This window comes from Adiantum capillus-veneris, chromosome 29 (assembly GCF_014529385.1).
Source record: "Adiantum capillus-veneris isolate H3 chromosome 29, ASM1452938v2, whole genome shotgun sequence".
NCBI classification, from domain to species: Eukaryota; Viridiplantae; Streptophyta; class Polypodiopsida; order Polypodiales; family Pteridaceae; genus Adiantum; species Adiantum capillus-veneris.
Window position 1 is genome coordinate 82,172,750 of NC_140959.1, and position 13,629 is coordinate 82,186,378.

The 13,629-nt window shown below is 43.3% G+C and overlaps 6 pseudogenes; 1 reads left to right on the forward strand and 5 right to left on the reverse strand.

Annotated features, from left to right (window-relative positions):
• Window positions 1-327: 327 nt before the first annotated feature.
• Window positions 328-775, reverse strand: LOC147419475 (S-adenosylmethionine synthase 1-like; annotated as a pseudogene).
• Window positions 776-2,342: 1,567 nt separating this feature from the next.
• LOC147419476 (S-adenosylmethionine synthase 2-like) lies at window positions 2,343-3,303 on the reverse strand (annotated as a pseudogene).
• A 1,146-nt stretch (window positions 3,304-4,449) lies between these two features.
• Window positions 4,450-5,410, reverse strand: LOC147419477 (S-adenosylmethionine synthase 2-like; annotated as a pseudogene).
• Window positions 5,411-6,574: 1,164 nt separating this feature from the next.
• Window positions 6,575-7,535, reverse strand: LOC147419478 (S-adenosylmethionine synthase 2-like; annotated as a pseudogene).
• A 1,115-nt stretch (window positions 7,536-8,650) lies between these two features.
• On the reverse strand, window positions 8,651-9,506 carry LOC147419479 (S-adenosylmethionine synthase 2-like; annotated as a pseudogene).
• An 811-nt stretch (window positions 9,507-10,317) lies between these two features.
• On the forward strand, window positions 10,318-11,760 carry LOC147419480 (photosystem I chlorophyll a/b-binding protein 2, chloroplastic-like; annotated as a pseudogene).
• The last annotated feature ends 1,869 nt before the right edge of the window (window positions 11,761-13,629 follow it).

The following is a 13,629-nucleotide window of genomic DNA, read 5'->3' on the forward strand; positions in this document are numbered from 1 at the left end:
GTTATTCTACACTTTGATTATTTAGTTGATGTTATATTATGTCTGACAAACTGATGCCGCTCCAGAAGTTTTATGCAAATGCAATGACGATGGAATACCTACATCTCAGAAGAAGTTGGCAAGAGCATCAATACAACAGCTCCTTCTCCACACTCCTTACAGAGGAGGAGAATACTAGTTGTAAGGTCAGGGATGAGGAAACTTGATTATGTCCAGAATCTCTGAATCAGCAGTGGCGTGCAAGACCAAATGCTACAACACTCTTTGGCAACCTGCCTCACGATGTAGGGTCTACTTTCTATATATCCACCTTGGTAGGGTCTTTGCCTAAGAAAACACCTCCGCCATGAGCTCCCCAACCACCATATGTATCTATAATTATCTTCCTTCTTGCTAGGCCAAAATCACCTTGCGGCCCCCCAATCACAAACCTTCCAAAAGGATTCAGATGGAAGATGGTCTTCTCATCCAGGTACTTCTCAGGTATCACAGACTTGATAACATGCTCCTTTAGATCAGTGGCAATCTTGTCATTGGTAACTATTCTTATTGTGTTGCATAGAGATCAAGACCATATCACTATGATGGGAACCATGGCATTGATGGCACCATTTCATTCTTGTATTCAACTACTACTTGATTTTTGCCGTAAGGGCAACCATGCATAAGTTCCATTCTTTCTTACCTCTATGAGCATGGCACCTAGTTTGCTAGCCAGGACATGGCCGAGGGGCATAAGCTCCTTATCAGTCTCATCAGTAGAATAAGCAAACATATGCCCTTGATCTCTTACACCAAATTCCTCCTCCTTATTTTTGTGAAATGTCCATGCACGCCTTGAGAAATGTCTGGGCTCTACTGTTTGATGTTAACCAAAACCTTGCAATGATCAGCATCAATACCCACATCATCTAGCACAAACCAATTTCCCAGTGCGACTGTCCCGAATCTTCTCATAGTTAATATCTACCATAGTTGGTGGTAATCTCCCCAAAGATCATAACCATGTTAGCCTTGGTGCATGTCTCACAAGCCACCTTACTCTCTTGATCCTCTTGTAGGCATGCATCCAACACTGCATTAGACACTTGATCCCACAGCTTGTCTAGATGTCCCTCATTCACCGACTCCGAGGTGAAGAGAAAAGTAGACATCTTTTAGGGTTTCTATGCATCAAGGGCCTGGAAGTAGCCGCTAAACAATCTTGGAAGGCTAAAGTTTCTTCTCACATTCGGTGAGGCCTCTCTCTCTCTCTCTCTCTCTCTCTCTCTCTCTCTCTCTCTCTCTCTCTCTCTCTCTCTCTCTCTCTCTCTCTCTCTCTCTCTCTCTCTCTCTCTCTCTCTCTCTCTCTCTCTCTCTCTCTCTCTATGTGTGTGTGTGTGTGTGTGTGTGTGTGTGTGTATGTGTGTGTGTGTGTGTGTGTGTGTGTGTGTGTGTGTGTGTGTGTGTGTGTGTGTGTGTGTGTGTGTGTGTGTGTGTGTGTGTGTGTGTGTGTGTGTGTAGCTACATGGCTGTTGATATGAATGTCACCCTAGCTACCCATTTAGGTATGCTCTTGCCTCATTCGAGCTTCTCATGCAAAACTACGCCTGGAATTTGCTCCATTTGCGGAACCCACGGCCGTCATCGTGTGCAAAACTCCTTTCCCTCTAAATAGTCTCTCTCTCTCTCTCTCTCTCTCTCTCTCTCTCTCTCTCTCTCTCTCTCTCTCTCTCTCTCTCTCTCTCTCTCTCTCTCTCTCTCTCTCTCTCTCTCTCTCTCTGTCACACACACACACACACACACACACACAATAAAAGGAATTTATGTATATTAATCACTTTAGTAGTAGTGATACCAATGTGCCACTCGAACTAAATAAATATAGGGCAAGTTTTAAGGGCTATCTTAAGCCTTCTCAACTTCAAAGGCTTAACTACTTCCTAGGTGAAATTAAGGTCATTGCAACCAAAATTGCGACCAAGAGGGATTCTATGTGCGTGGGTGCTCTTGCGCATGATTTTATATGCTGGTAATGGGAGGGCAAATAATGAGTTCTTGAAATGTTATTCTACACTTTGATTATTTAGTTGATGTTATATTATGTCTCACAAACTGATGCCGCTCCAGAAGTTTTATGCAAATGCAATGACGATGGAATACCTACATCTCAGAAGAAGTTAGCAAGAGCATCAATACAACAGCTCCTTCTCTACACTCCTTACAGAGGAGGAGAATACTAGTTGTAAGGGCAGGGATGAGGAAACTTGATTATGTCCAGAATCTCTGAATTAGCAGTGGCGTGCAAGACCAAATGCTACAACACTCTTTGGCAACCTGCCTCACGATGTAGGGTCTACTTTCTATATATCCACCTTGGTAGGGTCTTTGACTAAGAAAACACCTCCGCCATGAGCTCCCCAACCACCATATGTATCAATAATTATCTTCCTTCTTGCTAGGCCAAAATCACCTTGTGGCCCCCCAATCACAAACCTTCCATAAGGATTCAGATGGAAGATGGTCTTCTTATCCAGGTACTTCTCAGGTATCACAGACTTGATAACATGCTCCTTTAGATTAGTGGCAATCTTGTCATTGGTAACTATTCTCATTGTGCTGCATAGAGATCAAGACCATATCACTATGATGGAAACCATGGCATTGATGGCACCATTTCATTCTTGTATTCAACTACTACTTGATTTTTGCCGTAAGGGCAACCATGCATAAGTTCCATTCTTTCTTACCTCTATGAGCATGGCACCTAGTTTGCTAGCCAGGACATGGCCGAGGGGCATAAGCTCCTTATCAGTCTCATCAGTAGAATAACCAAACATATGCCCTTGATCTCTTACACCAACCTCCTCGTCCTTATTTTTGTGAAATGTCCATGCACACCTTGAGAAATGTCTGGGCTCTACTGTTTGATGTTAACCAAAACCTTGCAATGATCAACATCAATACCCACATCATCTAACACAAACCAATTTCCCAGCGCGACTGTCCCAAATCTTCTCATAGTTAATATCTACCATAGTTGGTGATAATCTCCCCAAAGATCATAACCATGTTAGCCTTGGTGCACGTCTCACAAGCCACCTTACTCTCTACCAAAGATCTACCATGTTAATATCTACCATAGTTGGTGATAATCTCCCCAAAGATCATAACCATGTTAGCCTTGGTGCACGTCTCACAAGCCACCTTACTCTCTTGATTCTCTTGTAGGCATGCATCCAACACTGCATTAGACACTTGATCCCACAGCTTGTCTAGATGTCCCTCATTCACCAACTCCAAGGTGAAGAGAAAAGTAGACATCTTTTAGGGTTTCTATGCATCAAGGGCCTGGACGTAGCCTCTAAACAATCTTGGAAGGCTAAAGCTGCTTCTCACATTCGGTGAGGCCTCTCTCTCTCTCTCTCTCTCTCTCTCTCTCTCTCTCTCTCTCTCTCTCTCTCTCTCTCTCTCTCTCTCTCTCTCTCTCTCTCTCTCTCTCTCTCTCTCTGTGTGTGTGTGTGTGTGTGTGTGTGTGTGTGTGTGTGTGTGTGTGTGTGTGTGTGTGTGTGTGTGTGTGTGTGTGTGTGTGTGTGTGTGTGTGTGTGTGTGTGTGTGTAGCTACATGGCTGTTGATATGAATGTCACCCTAGCTGCCCATTTAGGTATGCTCTTGCCTCATTCGAGCTTCTCATGCTAAACTACGCCTGCAATTTGCTCCATTTGCGGAACCCACGGCCCTCATCGTGTGCAAAACTCCTTTCCCTTTGAATAGTCTCTCTCTCTCTCTCTCTCTCTCTCTCTCTCTCTCTCTCTCTCTCTCTCTCTCTCTCTCTCTCTCTCTCTCTCTCTCTCTCTCTCTCTCTCTCTCTCTCTTTCTCTCTCTCTCTCTCTCTCTCACACACACACACACACACACAATAAAAGGAATTTATGTATATTAATCAGTTTAGTAGTAGTGATACCAATGTGCCACTCAAACTAAATAAATATAAGGCAAGTTTTAAGGGCTATCTTAAGCCTTCTCAACTTCAAAGGCTTAACTACTTCCTAGGTGAAATTAAGGTCATTGCGACCAAAATTGTGACCAGGAGGGATTCTGTGTGCGTGGGTGCTCTTGCGCATGATTTTATATGCTGGTAATGGGAGGGCAAATGATGAGTTCTTGAAATGTTATTCTACACTTTGATTATTTAGTTGATGTTATATTATGTCTGACAAACTGATGCCGCTCCAGAAGTTTTATGCAAATGCAATGACGATGGAATACCTACATCTCAAAAGAAGTTAGCAAGAGCATCAATACAACAGCTCCTTCTCCACACTCCTTATAGAGGAGGAGAATACTAGTTGTAAGGGCAGGGATGAGGAAACTTGATTATGTCCAGAATCTGTGAATTAGCAGTGGCGTGCAAGACCAAATGCTACAACACTCTTTGGCAACCTGCCTCACGATGTAGGGTCTACTTTCTATATATCCACCTTGGTAGGGTCTTTGACTAAGAAAACACCTCCGCCATGAGCTCCCCAACCACCATATGTATCAATAATTATCTTCCTTCTTGCTAGGCCAAAATCACCTTGTGGCCCCCCAATCACAAACCTTCCAAAAGGATTCAGATGGAAGATGGTCTTCTTATCCAGGTACTTCTCAGGTATCACAGACTTGATAACATGCTCCTTTAGATTAGTGGCAATCTTGTCATTGGTAACTATTCTCATTGTGCTGCATAGAGATCAAGACCATATCACTATGATGGAAACCATGGCATTGATGGCACCATTTCATTCTTGTATTCAACTACTACTTGATTTTTGCCGTAAGGGCAACCATGCATAAGTTCCATTCTTTCTTACCTCTATGAGCATGGCACCTAGTTTGCTAGCCAGGACATGGCCGAGGGGCATAAGCTCCTTATCAGTCTCATCAGTAGAATAACCAAACATATGCCCTTGATCTCTTACACCAACCTCCTCGTCCTTATTTTTGTGAAATGTCCATGCACACCTTGAGAAATGTCTGGGCTCTACTGTTTGATGTTAACCAAAACCTTGCAATGATCAACATCAATACCCACATCATCTAACACAAACCAATTTCCCAGCGCGACTGTCCCAAATCTTCTCATAGTTAATATCTACCATAGTTGGTGATAATCTCCCCAAAGATCATAACCATGTTAGCCTTGGTGCACGTCTCACAAGCCACCTTACTCTCTACCAAAGATCTACCATGTTAATATCTACCATAGTTGGTGATAATCTCCCCAAAGATCATAACCATGTTAGCCTTGGTGCACGTCTCACAAGCCACCTTACTCTCTTGATTCTCTTGTAGGCATGCATCCAACACTGCATTAGACACTTGATCCCACAGCTTGTCTAGATGTCCCTCATTCACCAACTCCAAGGTGAAGAGAAAAGTAGACATCTTTTAGGGTTTCTATGCATCAAGGGCCTGGACGTAGCCTCTAAACAATCTTGGAAGGCTAAAGCTGCTTCTCACATTCGGTGAGGCCTCTCTCTCTCTCTCTCTCTCTCTCTCTCTCTCTCTCTCTCTCTCTCTCTCTCTCTCTCTCTCTCTCTCTCTCTCTCTCTCTCTCTCTCTCTCTCTCTCTCTCTCTCTCTCTCTCTCTCTCTCTCTCTCTCTCTCTCTCTCTGTGTGTGTGTGTGTGTGTGTGTGTGTGTGTGTGTGTGTGTGTGTGTGTGTGTGTGTGTGTGTGTGTGTGTGTGTGTGTGTGTGTGTGTGTAGCTACATGGCTGTTGATATGAATGTCACCCTAGCTGCCCATTTAGGTATGCTCTTGCCTCATTCGAGCTTCTCATGCTAAACTACGCCTGCAATTTGCTCCATTTGCGGAACCCACGGCCCTCATCGTGTGCAAAACTCCTTTCCCTTTGAATAGTCTCTCTCTCTCTCTCTCTCTCTCTCTCTCTCTCTCTCTCTCTCTCTCTCTCTCTCTCTCTCTCTCTCTCTCTCTCTCTCTCTCTCTCTCTCTCTCTTTCTCTCTCTCTCTCTCTCTCACACACACACACACACACACAATAAAAGGAATTTATGTATATTAATCAGTTTAGTAGTAGTGATACCAATGTGCCACTCAAACTAAATAAATATAAGGCAAGTTTTAAGGGCTATCTTAAGCCTTCTCAACTTCAAAGGCTTAACTACTTCCTAGGTGAAATTAAGGTCATTGCGACCAAAATTGTGACCAGGAGGGATTCTGTGTGCGTGGGTGCTCTTGCGCATGATTTTATATGCTGGTAATGGGAGGGCAAATGATGAGTTCTTGAAATGTTATTCTACACTTTGATTATTTAGTTGATGTTATATTATGTCTGACAAACTGATGCCGCTCCAGAAGTTTTATGCAAATGCAATGACGATGGAATACCTACATCTCAAAAGAAGTTAGCAAGAGCATCAATACAACAGCTCCTTCTCCACACTCCTTATAGAGGAGGAGAATACTAGTTGTAAGGGCAGGGATGAGGAAACTTGATTATGTCCAGAATCTGTGAATCAGCAGTGGCGTGCAAGACCAAATGCTACAACACTCTTTGGCAACCTGCCTCACAATGTAGGGTCTACTTTCTATATATCCACCTTGGTAGGGTCTTTGCCTAAGAAAACACCTCTGCCATGAGTTCCCCAACCACCATATGTATCAATAATTATCTTCCTTCTTGCTAGGCCAAAATCACCTTGTGGCCCCCCAATCACAATCCTTCCAAAAGGATTCAGATGGAAGATGGTCTTCTCATCCAGGTACTTCTCAGGTATCACAGACTTAATAACATGCTCCTTTAGATCAGTGGAAATCTTCTCGTTTGTAACTATTCTCATTGTGTTGCATAGAGATCAAGACCATATCACTATGATGGGAACCATGGCATTAATGGCACCATTTCATTCTTGTATTCAACTACTACTTGAGTTTTATTGTTTGGGACCCCATGCATAAGTTCCATTCTTTCTTACCTCTATGAGCATGGCACCTAGTTTGCTAGCCAGGACATGGACGAGGGGCATAAGCTCCTTATCAGTCTCATCAATAGAATAAGCAAACATATGCCCTTGATCTCTTACACCAACCTCCTCGTCCTTATTTTTGTGAAATGTCCATGCACACCTTGAGAAATGTCTGGGCTCTACTGTTTGATGTTAACCAAAACCTTGCAATGATCAACATCAATACCCACATCATCTAACACAAACCAATTTCCCAGCGCGGCTGTCCCAAATCTTCTCATAGTTAATATCTACCATAGTTGGTGGTAATCTCCCCAAAGATCATAACCATGTTAGCCTTGGTGCACGTCTCACAAGCCACCTTACTCTCTACCAAAGATCTACCATGTTAATATCTACCATAGTTGGTGATAATCTCCCCAAAGATCATAACCATGTTAGCCTTGGTGCACGTCTCACAAGCCACCTTACTCTCTTGATTCTCTTGTAGGCATGCATCCAACACTGCATTAGACACTTGATCCCACAGCTTGTCTAGATGTCCCTCATTCACCAACTCCAAGGTGAAGAGAAAAGTAGACATCTTTTAGGGTTTCTATGCATCAAGGGCCTGGACGTAGCCTCTAAACAATCTTGGAAGGCTAAAGCTGCTTCTCACATTCGGTGAGGCCTCTCTCTCTCTCTCTCTCTCTCTCTCTCTCTCTCTCTCTCTCTCTCTCTCTCTCTCTCTCTCTCTCTCTCTCTCTCTCTCTCTCTCTCTCTCTCTCTCTCTCTCTCTCTCTCTCTCTGTGTGTGTGTGTGTGTGTGTGTGTGTGTGTGTGTGTGTGTGTGTGTGTGTGTGTGTGTGTGTGTGTGTGTGTAGCTACATGGCTGTTGATATGAATGTCACCCTAGCTGCCCATTTAGGTATGCTCTTGCCTCATTCGAGCTTCTCATGCTAAACTACGCCTGCAATTTGCTCCATTTGCGGAACCCACGGCCCTCATCGTGTGCAAAACTCCTTTCCCTTTGAATAGTCTCTCTCTCTCTCTCTCTCTCTCTCTCTCTCTCTCTCTCTCTCTCTCTCTCTCTCTCTCTCTCTCTCTCTCTCTCTCTCTCTCTTCTCTCTCTCTCTCTCTCTCTCTCACACACACACACACACACACACAATAAAAGGAATTTATGTATATTAATCAGTTTAGTAGTAGTGATACCAATGTGCCACTCAAACTAAATAAATATAAGGCAAGTTTTAAGGGCTATCTTAAGCCTTCTCAACTTCAAAGGCTTAACTACTTCCTAGGTGAAATTAAGGTCATTGCGACCAAAATTGTGACCAGGAGGGATTCTGTGTGCGTGGGTGCTCTTGCGCATGATTTTATATGCTGGTAATGGGAGGGCAAATGATGAGTTCTTGAAATGTTATTCTACACTTTGATTATTTAGTTGATGTTATATTATGTCTAACAAACTGATGCCGCTCCAGAAGTTTTATGCAAATGCAATGACGATGGAATACCTACATCTCAGAAGAAGTTAGCAAGAGCATCAATACAACAGCTCCTTCTCCACACTCCTTATAGAGGAGGAGAATACTAGTTGTAAGGGCAGGGATGAGGAAACTTGATTATGTCCAGAATCTGTGAATCAGCAGTGGCGTGCAAGACCAAATGCTACAACACTCTTTGGCAACCTGCCTCACAATGTAGGGTCTACTTTCTATATATCCACCTTGGTAGGGTCTTTGCCTAAGAAAACACCTCTGCCATGAGTTCCCCAACCACCATATGTATCAATAATTATCTTCCTTCTTGCTAGGCCAAAATCACCTTGTGGCCCCCCAATCACAATCCTTCCAAAAGGATTCAGATGGAAGATGGTCTTCTCATCCAGGTACTTCTCAGGTATCACAGACTTGATAACATGCTCCTTTAGATCAGTGGAAATCTTCTCGTTTGTAACTATTCTCATTGTGTTGCATAGAGATCAAGACCATATCACTATGATGGGAACCATGGCATTAATGGCACCATTTCATTCTTGTATTCAACTACTACTTGAGTTTTATTGTTTGGGCAACCATGCATAAGTTCCATTCTTTCTTACCTCTATGAGCATGGCACCTAGTTTGCTAGCCAGGACATGGACGAGGGGCATAAGCTCCTTATCAATCTCATCAATAGAATAAGCAAACATATGCCCTTGATCTCTTACACCAACCTCCTCGTCCTTATTTTTGTGAAATGTCCATGCACACCTTGAGAAATGTCTGGGCTCTACTGTTTGATGTTAACCAAAACCTTGCAATGATCAACATCAATACCCACATCATCTAACACAAACCAATTTCCCAGCGCGGCTGTCCCAAATCTTCTCATAGTTAATATCTACCATAGTTGGTGGTAATCTCCCCAAAGATCATAACCATGTTAGCCTTGCTGCACGTCTCACAAGCCACCTTACTCTCTTGATCCTCTTGTAGGCATGCATCCAACACTTCATTAGACACTTGATCCCACAGCTTGTCTAGATGTCCCTCATTCACTGACTCCAAGGTGAAGAGAAAAGTAGACATCTTTTAGGGTTTCTATGCATCAAGGGCCTGGAAGTAGCCTCTAAACAATCTTGGAAGGCTAAAGCTGCTTCTCACATTTGGTGAGGCCTCTCTCTCTCTCTCTCTCTCTCTCTCTCTCTCTCTCTCTCTCTCTCTCTCTCTCTCTCTCTCTCTCTCTCTCTCTCTCTCTCTCTCTCTCTCTCTCTCTCTCTCTCTCTCTCTCTCTCTCTCTCTCTCTCTCTCTCTCTCTCTCTCTCTCTAGCTATAGGGCTTGCGATTGTCAATACCCTCTTTCCTCGTCCGTCGGGATTCCCACGCTGCCTCCATTAGCTGATGAACCCACGGCCCTCATCGCGTGCATAGCACCTTTTCCTCACTGCGCAATCCCTGCCTCCATGATCTCATGCCACTGTGCACGGGGGCACACATACGAATTGAATCATGCAATTGCCATCGCACTTCTCGCAGAGTCACCATGGTTGCTTGTGAGTGCCCGCTTGCCTCGCGTGTGTTGAGAGAGACTCTCTCTCTCTCTCTCTCTCTCTCTCTCTCTCTCTCTCTCTCTCTCTCTCTCTCTCTCTCTCTCTCTCTCTCTCTCTCTCTCTCTCTCTCTCTCTCTCTCTCTCTCTCTCTCTCTCTCTCTCTCTAAACTGACCAATTTCCGAAACTATTCATCACCAAAGTTACCAGGACGTGGATACAGACTTGATAAGCATACTGCAAGGAACGTACAAACTAAAGATCAGTTGAAAAAAGACAAGGAAAAAAACAGGATGGCTGATTAAGGTTCTAATGGCCTAAGTGCATCTCGGCTTGGGCAAACAGACCTGGGGACTTTGGCTTTGACCTTCTTGGTCTTGGATCTGAGCCCGCGACCTTCTCAAGTGGTTTGTGCAATCAGAGATAGTGGACTGCAGGTGTGGGATATGTTGGGTGCTACTGGAATATTCATTCTAGAGGCTCTCACCAAAGCAGGAAATTTGAACACCCACAACATCCATTCGGGCGCCTTCCCGAGTAGCTCCAACTAGGCATTGTACATTGTGCTCACTGTGGCCGATGTGTATGTAGATTGGTTTTGTTTGAACTCATGTGGGTTTCATGCATATACATTCCCATGGGAGGCAACAAGGGACAAGATGCTGCCATATGCCTGGGTGGGAAATGCAGAGACGCAATGTCCAGGGAAATGTGCTTGGCCCTTTGCAAATGCCGATTTCGGACCTCAGACACCCCCGCTCCAAGCCCCAAATTCCGACATTGGCATTGATGGCATGATCATCAATTTGGCAACTGTCATCGTCGTCGGAGCTGCAACCAACCCTTTCAATATAGGCTACTACCAGGGAGATGTTGCCGACCCGCTGGAGGCGGTCTCAGCATGCACTGGCATTTTTGGGAAGGGGGCGTATCCGGGCTACCCTGGAGAGCTCCTTACGCATTCTGCCACTAGTTCTAGCTTCAATGCACATGGTGTGAACGAGCGTCGGTTTCTCATCCCTGCAATGTGGAACCCTTCCTCCCTCAACTGCATGCCCCTCTAGAGCCATTCTCATACCATATACAAGGTGTATCCATTCTAATGTATGTACAGCCACAGTTTAACCATAATGATGCTGCATGTTGGTTATGAGCATGAACACCCACAAAGGAATTCCTGGTACTCAGCTGGAGAGGTCAAGTATTTCACAGATACGACTACCCTCTTCGTAGTGGAGCTTATATTCTTAGGTTGGGCTGAGGGCCGAAGAGGGGTAGACATCATTACTCCAGGATCAGTGAATACTGACCCCATCTTCACCAACAACAAGGTAACAGGCACAGATGTTGGATATCCCGGTGGCTTCTGGTTCGACCCTCTTGGATGGGGCTCTGGTTCTCCTGAGAAGATCAAGGAGCTTAGGACTAAGGAGATATAGAATGGCGGACTTGCTATCACAAGAAGATTTAGAAATTTTCTAATGTAGGAAAATGTAGTCTTTTTTAATGTTTTTCATACAATGCATAACATCATGAACTTCTGCTCGAGAGGCACCACATACCTAGCTAGGTATGATTGGGGGCAAGGGACCAGCGGCCCCTCTCCCTCACAGAAGCTCATGATGTTGAGGTAAGTCACAATGTGAGAATCTGTCCAAACTTCTTGTGTATGTTGTTCATTATGGGTGCTTGGTTCCAAGCATTCTACGCGGGCACTGACCCCATTGACAACCTTACTGCCCATCTTTTCGACCTTGGCCACAACACCGTTTTCTCGGCTTTCTTGACCAAGTGACCGATGATCTTTGTACCTCCATCACTTGGAGCAGATATTGACACTCACTTCCTTTGTATGCCAATTGAGAAGTTTGTAAAAACCTTTTATTTGGTTGGAAGGTCCTATTTTGTCGTGTAAACTGTGCCTACTCCTATTTTGTCAATTTACTTGCATCATGTTTCATTGCATTACCTTGAGGGTATGAGTCAGTTTCCATTAATGGACATGCCTTTTCTGGTTGTTATGTACATCAGAAGTTTTCCAGTGTTCTCTGACCAAATGCCTCTCATTCAAGCCCTTCATCTCTCCCAGTTAAAGATAACGAAGTCTGGCTTGAATGTTCAAAAAAAAAAATCGAGAAAGAGAGAGAGAGAGACAGAGAGAGAGAGATCCACAACAAAGAGGAAGAAGGAAATCCAGGAGAGGGGACTGCGCTGCAGTATCAATTCTCCCTCTCTGTCTCTCTTGCACACATGCACACACACACATCCATTTGCTTCCTTTTCTCTTGCTTGTCTCAAATCAGCAAAAGGTTTTGTGACTCCCTCTCTGCAACCATTTATGGATGACAATGTGGCCACAAGATAGTTCTTATGTTTGACGATAGCATCTATGCACTTTCTATCTCTTTTATGATACAACATTATGAAATAACTAATGCATTCAATTTTCATCCATTAACTCTAATGGGAGAGCAGGTGAAGATAAAGGCTACTGAACTTGCTAGTGGTGAACATATCTCCCTTCTCAATCGTGGCCAACGTCAATTCTAGAAGGTTCGCATTGCTATTGAAAGCACACAAGGCATTGGAGTGAAGGACACACTAGTATTAGTCCGATGGTCCCTCCAGAGTAGTTGGTATACTACATGCAATGCCTTCACAAAGCAGCCTACACATGGCACTCAAGCAAGCAAAGGATATCATTCAAGTTCAACAGCTACCTACGCATTATGATGGACATGTGGCATTTGAGTTACCATCTTTTAATCTATTTGTGCACGAACTTATGACAATTGCAACATGTGAATTTACCATGGAAAATAAGTTTGCACGAATAGAGTTTTAGAATATTCTCAATAAGATGGTTCAGAAGCAAGGATATGATTGTTTATCAATGTGTGTGTGAACACATTAAAGGAAGAGTATGGCTCTTTTGTTTGAGACTATCTGAGATGCAACATGGTTACTTTGCTACACTATACTCTATAGAGTAACTATTGAGATCTTGATCTAATATTTCATTGCTTATGCTCGCTCGGTTTCTTGTCCGCTCGGAAGTACTCGCTCGAGGATTGGGATTCCTCAATATTTTCAAGAGTTTTTGCACAATGAAAAATTCAAAATAGAGTTCAAGCAACGAGATTTAATTGAGTTGCGAAGTCAAAAAAATACATAGTTTCTTGGTTTCAACATATAAAGTCATTTGTAGTTGTCAAACTGCACTAGAATAGCACCAATTCCATGAGGGGACCTTGGAAGACCAAAATTATGCTCTTATTCAGCACATACTCAAGTTTGAAATTATATCTATAACTTGCATGTGACTTGCAAACTAGTGTTTGAAGGGCATTCCATTGTTTTGTAACAATAAGTACTAACACTTGGCTTTTATAAACATAAAAAAGGCCATCTCTACGAAAAGATATTATAATTTTATGATTTTTTTGGTAAAACAGCTTGAAATTTTACTAAAATTTATGACTTACAACTTACGATAACTCTCTCCATAGGGATTGTATTTTGACATAGAGAAAATGTTTTCTTTCCCTCATAACCAACCTATGATAGAAGCAAGGTGTGAAAAAATTCTTTCTACCTTGACAAAAAAATTGCCAAAACTTGGAAAAAAAACAGGACACTTTAGTGTCTCAGGACACTTAAGTGT